The sequence below is a fragment of the Protopterus annectens genome, chromosome 1.part1 (genome assembly GCF_019279795.1).
Source record: "Protopterus annectens isolate FY-2018-M chromosome 1.part1, PAN1.0, whole genome shotgun sequence".
Classification (NCBI taxonomy): Eukaryota; Metazoa; Chordata; order Ceratodontiformes; family Protopteridae; genus Protopterus; species Protopterus annectens.
Window position 1 is genome coordinate 774,988,931 of NC_056726.1, and position 7,664 is coordinate 774,996,594.

A 7,664-nucleotide genomic window follows, 5' to 3' on the forward strand; every position below is an offset into this window, starting at 1 on the left:
TGTAATACTTCAGATAAAATAGTTGTCTAATTGTGTTAATGCACTGTATGTCACTTAAGATGGTACTAATTTTATCTCTTTTTTTCTCTCACCCCAGCCCTTCTCTCTCTCCTTTTATTTTCTGTGTCATCAAAATGTTACCATTTCATCCATGTGTATCAAATCACTAAATGCTACACAGCATAGCGAGGTAGGCCAGCCCCAGTGGATCAGCTTGTTCACACTCCACCATCTTCACCACCGATGCCCAGCATGTTTGGGACCTAACCTGGCAGCATTACTGCTGCTGCACTACCCGTGCTCTCAGTTAGTACTGCCCCAGCAGCTGGTGGTGTGGTACCCTCTGGGAGCAGTGGCAGAGGTGGGGATTTCATCACCTGCCAGGAGCTGCTAGGGTTTGCGCATATGGTTGTGAACTGCACCATTGGTGTACACCTACGCCGGATGGAGAGGCTGCTCTCCCTCATGGTACATAGGAGCAGAAGACATGAAGCACTGCACCCGCCAATGGAGTAAGAGGACTGTAATGTTAGTCCTGTGGGGGAGGACTTGGTTCTCACTTTCTCCATGTTCGATGGGCATGAACTGTGTTGTCCTTTCTCTCACCCCAACCATGGTGTTTTCCAACCTTTTGTGTCACTCACTGTCCCTGTGTCTTGTCTTGTTTGTGTCATTTCTTTGCATTTGCTGCCTCACTTAACTAACTTGCCTGACCCAGAAATACCTACGTCCCTTACCCAGCATTCCCCTCTTACTGAATTAAAAAATGAGCACCTGTCCCACAAAAAAAAAAATATTATTCCATACATTGCACTCCAGTTCACACACATGTCTTCTTGATGCACTTGATTTGGTCCAGTTGGCTATACAACATGATTATGTTGTCACCCCTCTGTGTGGAGGTGACAGTCCAAATTCAGGTAATATTCTACACATATTATTAGTTTTCATTGTTGAAGAAATATATAGCGATGGCTCTTACCTTACCATCCTCCTGCACATTTCTGTATTGATTTCTCTTTGTTCTTCTCCTTGCTTGCTCCCCATTTTGCCACTTTCCTATCTATCCCATTTTAACACCTATAACCTGGTAAAAAAATAGAATCACACACAACACATATAAGTACCAGTAAAAGCAATGGATCCCTTCACTTAATGGCCTCCATGTTGCATGCAATACGGCATTGTGCACCAATGCCAAGTGATGTTGAATGTCCCTACAGTGCTGTGGTTACCCCCTCTCCATGCCATTTAAACTCACTGTATTATGTCAACATACAACACGTACTATAAAGAATTAATGGATTAATGTCATTGCATTATCATTGCTTATTTAAGAGTATTTGATATACCTGGATTTGAACCAAGTATCATCTGGGCTCTAAAATAAATGTGTTAATGCATTTGCACATGCTGTCCCAGATTCAGCTAATCAGCAGGTGTATTACATAGACTCAATACTAACTCTCAGACTTTTAGCAATGCAGTTCGAGATTGTTTACTGCTTAACTACACGCAAACAGGGAAAGTAATGGAAATGTGTATCTCGCGTGAGCAAACACTTTGCCAGCTCTTGCTCAAACCTGCTGCTTGCCCCTGCTGTATGCAAAGTAAATATTAACATGTATTAGTGCTGTTTACTGTCCATTTACTCTTTATGCCATGAAACTACCTGTGGAAACATATCAAAATGAAGGCCCTAGCTAGCAATATGTCACATATTTACAATGCAGCAATGTGTTGCCTCCCCCCATGCACTGCATCTCTGGTGTCTCACTACCTGTTCACAAATATATCAAGTACATTACATAAATTAATATCAAATGTTGTGTGATATGCAAAGTACATCAATCTAGTAACATGCAGAATTAGAACTATCTTCACAGTTGAACATGCCCACACATCCATCAACTAACCCTGGGAACTATTGACCCAGTTCTTCGGAGAAATAGTCTGGCCAACCAGACTTATCTGTAAGGCTATTGAAAGAATCATCATGGACCTTATCCACAGGGGCATAGATGACCTTCAACACTCTTGACCTGACTCAATTTGGTTTTATCAAGGGTTGATCTTGCTTATTAAACCTAGTGGACTTCTTTGATAATGTCCCCAAAGCCCTGGATGAGGGAAAGCAGGACATACCACCTACGTTGATTTAGCCAAGTCCTTTGACACAATCCCCAATTCAGGTATCATAGAGAAAATTTCCCATCTGAGGATTAACTCCTACTTTGCTAGCTGAGTAGCCAACTGGTTCACTTACAGAATGCACACTGTCAAAGTTGGGGAGTCCACCCCTACCAGTAGACTAGTTACCAGTGGATTACCACAAGCATCTGTGCTGGGCCCTCTACTGTTTGGAAATGTTTCTTTGAAATCCAGGTGAAGGTAGATGTCCTGTGGCTTACCAAGTTTGCAGATGACTGTCAACTGGGTACAATGATATAGAGTTCTCCAATAAAGATAACATATTACAGAAAGGAGTGACACAGACAAATGATTAGTGCTGAACTCATGGAATGAAACTTAACATAAGAAAATGCCTTATTGTCCCCTTTGGCAAAGAAGTATCCCTGCTAATTATGATATACATAGCACAGCTCTAAGCTCAAGCTCAGTGGTGTGAGATTTGGGAACACATATTGATAGCCATCTAAATTTTGATCACTATATATCCATAATTGTAAAACACTCATTCTACATTGCCCACCTCATAAATAAAGGCATCACATCTAAGACCAGGGAGGCCATAGCTCCATTGTACTCAACCCTTATCAGACCACTATTTGAGTACAGTGCTCCCTTCTGTATGTTCTTCACCAGACACCTGCAGCCACTGGAGAAACCACAGAAAGTCATGTCACTGTCCTCAGTATCTACAGGTTGCTGAGAGGTGACCTGTGCCTGTCCTACAGATCAGTCTCAGACCCTGCCTTACTGGAAATGCTGGACATCTGCAAATAAATGGGGACAAGGATACCTTGATCCAGAGATCTCAACCTAGCCTGTGACATAAACAGAACACGCTGGAGAGACAGATATATCTCCCAGACATTGCTACTCCTCTGGAATAGGCTCCCACTGCATGTGAAGCAGTGCTCGTCAATGATCCTATTCAAGTGCAACCTTGACAACTGAATGGGTAATCATAAATTCATCCCAGGGTTGGCACTTATGTCCCCCATAGACAGGGGTAGTCAGTGCTGATCACAAAATCAATCTGTAACAATGACCAGCTAACTATGCTGAATAAGGGTACTTGGTTTTTTACATGGCGATGTTTGTGAAGGCTCTAGGGCCATTAGCCTAGTAACCTTCTATGAACCTATGCAGGCCTCCCAACATCATCTCTCCTACATCTAATGCTGATGTCATCCACCATAATTTGTCCTGCAGCCTTGTAAAAGTCAGACTTGTGCCATGGTGCTTTTGTAATGGACTGAGCACTGTAGTCTGCATACTTAGGTAGGGGTTTCTGTTCTCACTGCAGTCAAGTGTGTGTGTGTGTGTGTGTGTGTGTGTGTGTGTGTGTGTGTGTGTGTATGTCTAGCCAGAAGAACATAAATGAGCATCCTATAGTTACCACTCCAATCCCATGAATTGACATTATTTTGACACTTGCACATGCCTACATATCCAGTTCATGCAGGCCTCCCGACATCTTTTCCCCCTTATGCACTGCTGATGCCATCCACTATAAGTTGTCCTGCAGCCTTGTAAATGTCAGACTTGAGCTGTGGCACTTGCTTTAAATACAAAGTTCTGTAGTCTGTGTACTTCAATAGGTTGGGTTTCTGTTCTCACTGCAGTAAACTGGAGTATGTGTGTTTGTGTACTTACTTAACATTACAGAGAGCCTTTTACACCAGCATGTGGGACACCATTATTACCATATTCTCCTAACCAGACACTGCTGATATCTTCAGCTATAAAGTGTTGTTGCAGACAGTCCAAGTTGGACTTCAGCTGTGGCACTTGCCTTATATACAGAGTTCTGTAGTGTGTGTACTTAGAGAGGTAGGGATTCTTTTCTCACTTCAGTCAACTGGGATATGTGTGTGTGTGTGTGTGTGTGTGTGTGTGTGTGTGTGTGTGTGTGTGTGTGTGTGTGTGTGTGTGTGTGTGTGTGTGTGTGTGTGTGTGTGTGTGTGTGTGTGTGTGTGTGTGTGTGTGTCCACACACGCGGTTATGCACTTGCTTGATATTACATAGAACCTTTCACACCAGCATGTGGACACTGTTATTCTCCTCACCAGACACTGCTGGTGTCATCAGCTATAAAGTGTTGTCTGAGACAGTTCAAGTCAGACTTGAGCTGTGGTGCTTGCCTTAAATACAGTATTCTGTAGACTGTGTACTTAGATAAGTAGGCATTCTCTTCTTACTGAATTCAATTGGGGTGTGTGTGTGTGTGTGTGTGTGTGTGTGTGTGTGTGTGTGTGTGTGTGTGTGTGTGTGTGCATGTGTGTATTTGTGTACTTGCTTGATAATACAAAAAGCCATTTACACCAGAATGTGGGACACTGTTAGTACCATATTTCCTCACCAGACATTGCTGATGTCATCAGCTATGTCTGATTTGTGAATGTAAACTTCCCACCACGGCAGGGCCAGACACTGGCCTGGAGGCCAGACAGAAGTCACGTCATCCTATACAATACAGATTACAGTGACATGGCTTTCAGTCTATCCACCAGCACTATGGCATGGTTTTTAGCCCCCTGTGTTTGCCTGGTGAGAAACCCCTGTGATCTCCCCAGCTGCTTCATGTGTCTGGTGAGGTTTATGCAAAAGAGAACATTATACTATATTAGTGTTCTAATGAGGTTCTAGTACAGTGCTTTAATATAATCCTCAGACCTGAATACGATGGCATGTCTTATGATGTGCACAACATAAGTTTTCAATACCATACTTTGTGGTCAAAGTTCAGATAGCCATCTAGAAGTGCTCCCAGTGCTTGCATCACTGGGTTTCAACATAGCGGGACTGTTGTCAATACTGTAATTAGCAGGGGATTCCACTTTGGAGAAGGGCAAATTAAATACATATTTTTTCATTGATTTGTAGACTGTTTGGCTTGGTCACCACTCATTTTTTTGTGTTATCCTTTCCACTAGTATGTTATCATCATAGCTAAACTCAATGATTGCACCCAGAATGCAAGAATCAGCAAATGAAATAAGCCAGTGGCTGTATACTTAGTCTGACCTGTCGAGAAATATATTCCAAGCAGTAAGGGGCCAAGCAGAAATCCCTGTGGTATGCCATTGGTGACAGCTCTGCTGTTACAGGTCAATGCACCAACTTTCACAATGAGTGTTCTGTCAGTGAACCAATTGGTTCCCCATCTTGTGACATAAGGGTTAATCCATAGCTGGGAGAATTTCTCAATGATATCTATGTGGGGGATTGTGTCCAAACCCTAGGCCAGATCAGGATAGGCAGTATGCACTGTCTTACCTTCATCCACTTTTATCATACAGAATCAATGGGCTGTGACAACATCACTGATCGCCTATTGCATGGCTTAGCATATACACCTTCCTGACATTTTTGAATACACACTCTAAAACACCCTTCATAAAGACTATGTTCCTATATTAGGATGTACATAAACATGCATCCATGTGAGTTGGAGGGGGACATCACCCAATGCATGCATGTATAGACACATCCTGACTCTCATCTGTGAGGAAGACCATGTCATCATGGACCTTTTCTAAATGGACACTAGTACTATCCCAGCTGTGTGAAATAGACCTGTGTGAGTTGTTAATGCTACGCCATGTCTCTTACATCTGTTAGATCTCCTCAAAGAGATTATCAAGGGCATGCATGATGACAACACTATCATCCTTTTAAACTTGACATGCCCAAGGCATTTGACACAAATCCACACTGAGGTATTTACTCAACACTGCCAGATGTGGCCATAAATACCTATATCACCAAGTAGGTAGACCACTGTATCACATACATGGCATCGAAATATCTTGAATGTGTGACGTGACATATATTTCAGGTCTGGTGATCAGGTCCATACATCAGGGCTGTCTGCTAGGCCCTTTCCTGTCCATTATTTAAGTCACATACATCACAAATGACAGACACATCCTGCATCCAAACAGCTGTCTGAAACACTACAGATTGTGGGCAATCATTGATTCCAGCTGTGATATTAGTATAATGCAGACAATAAAAAAACACACCAAAGATTGCTGCCACAGCCATGACAACACCTGCAATAACACAAAATCATGGGGGCGGATTTGTTACATCATGAAAACAAACACACAACCAAAGTATAATGTAGACATCACACCATATAATCAGACCAACAGGTATGTGACCTGTGTCCTGGGGTAGACCGTATGTGGAATGTCCATCAGCATGTGGCCACAGTGATGACTACTCCCTTATATGTAACACAGCTACTATGTGAAGGACATCCACATCACAGGCCATAATACCTCCATAGTTTACATCCTTCATCATACCAATAATTGAGTACAATGCACCCTTCTTCATGTACCTCAATACACATCTTCCAGTGATGTGTAACTGAAGTGCAAAACCTTTGCCATAGTGAGCTGTCACTCATCTTATTGGTCATACCTAGTTATTCTTTTTGTGGCATAAACATTACTGTCTGATGGTGCAGAACCTCCATCAAGTTGTTACACCAGATGCATGTGTGATACCTGTTCCAGTGATGCACATAGTACATATATCGCTGTTTGACAACATTAATGGCATGGATGACATTCATGACAGTGTGGATTATGCAGTGTATATATATATATATATATATATATATATATATATATATATATATATATATATATATATATATATATATACCATGCACATCAGTCAGCCTGCCTGTATCAATCATAATATCACATACAGGTATAGTAGTGTCCCTTCTAACACCTCCTGTCAGGACAGTGTGCATGATTACCCTCATAGAGTGCAGACATGCCATAATAGTCCTACAAGTGTGTGCAGAACCATCTCTGATCAAGTTAAATCACATATGTTATGTCAGAGACATAAAATTACTGGTGGTTGTTGTTGTGTCTTTTGGCTTATCCCGGTTAGGGGTTGCCACAGCGAACTCCGGTCCGCTAATGTTTGGTAGTGGATTTTTATGTGCCGAGTTACCAGCCCTGATGCACAACCTTCGACAAAGGCACGCCCATTCACGTATGCCTCCACACAGAAGATGCTCTAGCTGAGAATCGAACGGGACAACGTCTTGCTGTGAGGCGACAACGCTACCGCAGCACCACTACCGCGGGTATAAAATTACTGGTGGTATTATTTTGATATTGTCCATGATTGTGCATGCTTCTTTTAATGTTGTCCATGAACCTTTACCTGTTTCCCACTTACTGGAAGATGTGCTGAGATTACATTCATATTCAGGGAAATCAGTTTGCACAACTTCACAATATGCACCCTACCACAATTGTATATAACATCCCTGATAGATGTCCTCTGCATTGTTCATGTAAAAATGCTTATCTCACACAGATATCTTCCCCATTGTTATGTCACCTTGTGTGACAGTCACATAATACATATTTTCACTGTGCAGTCCATACTGTACCATATTGATATGTGATTGGTGTTGCTGCTACAACTGTTTTCCATCG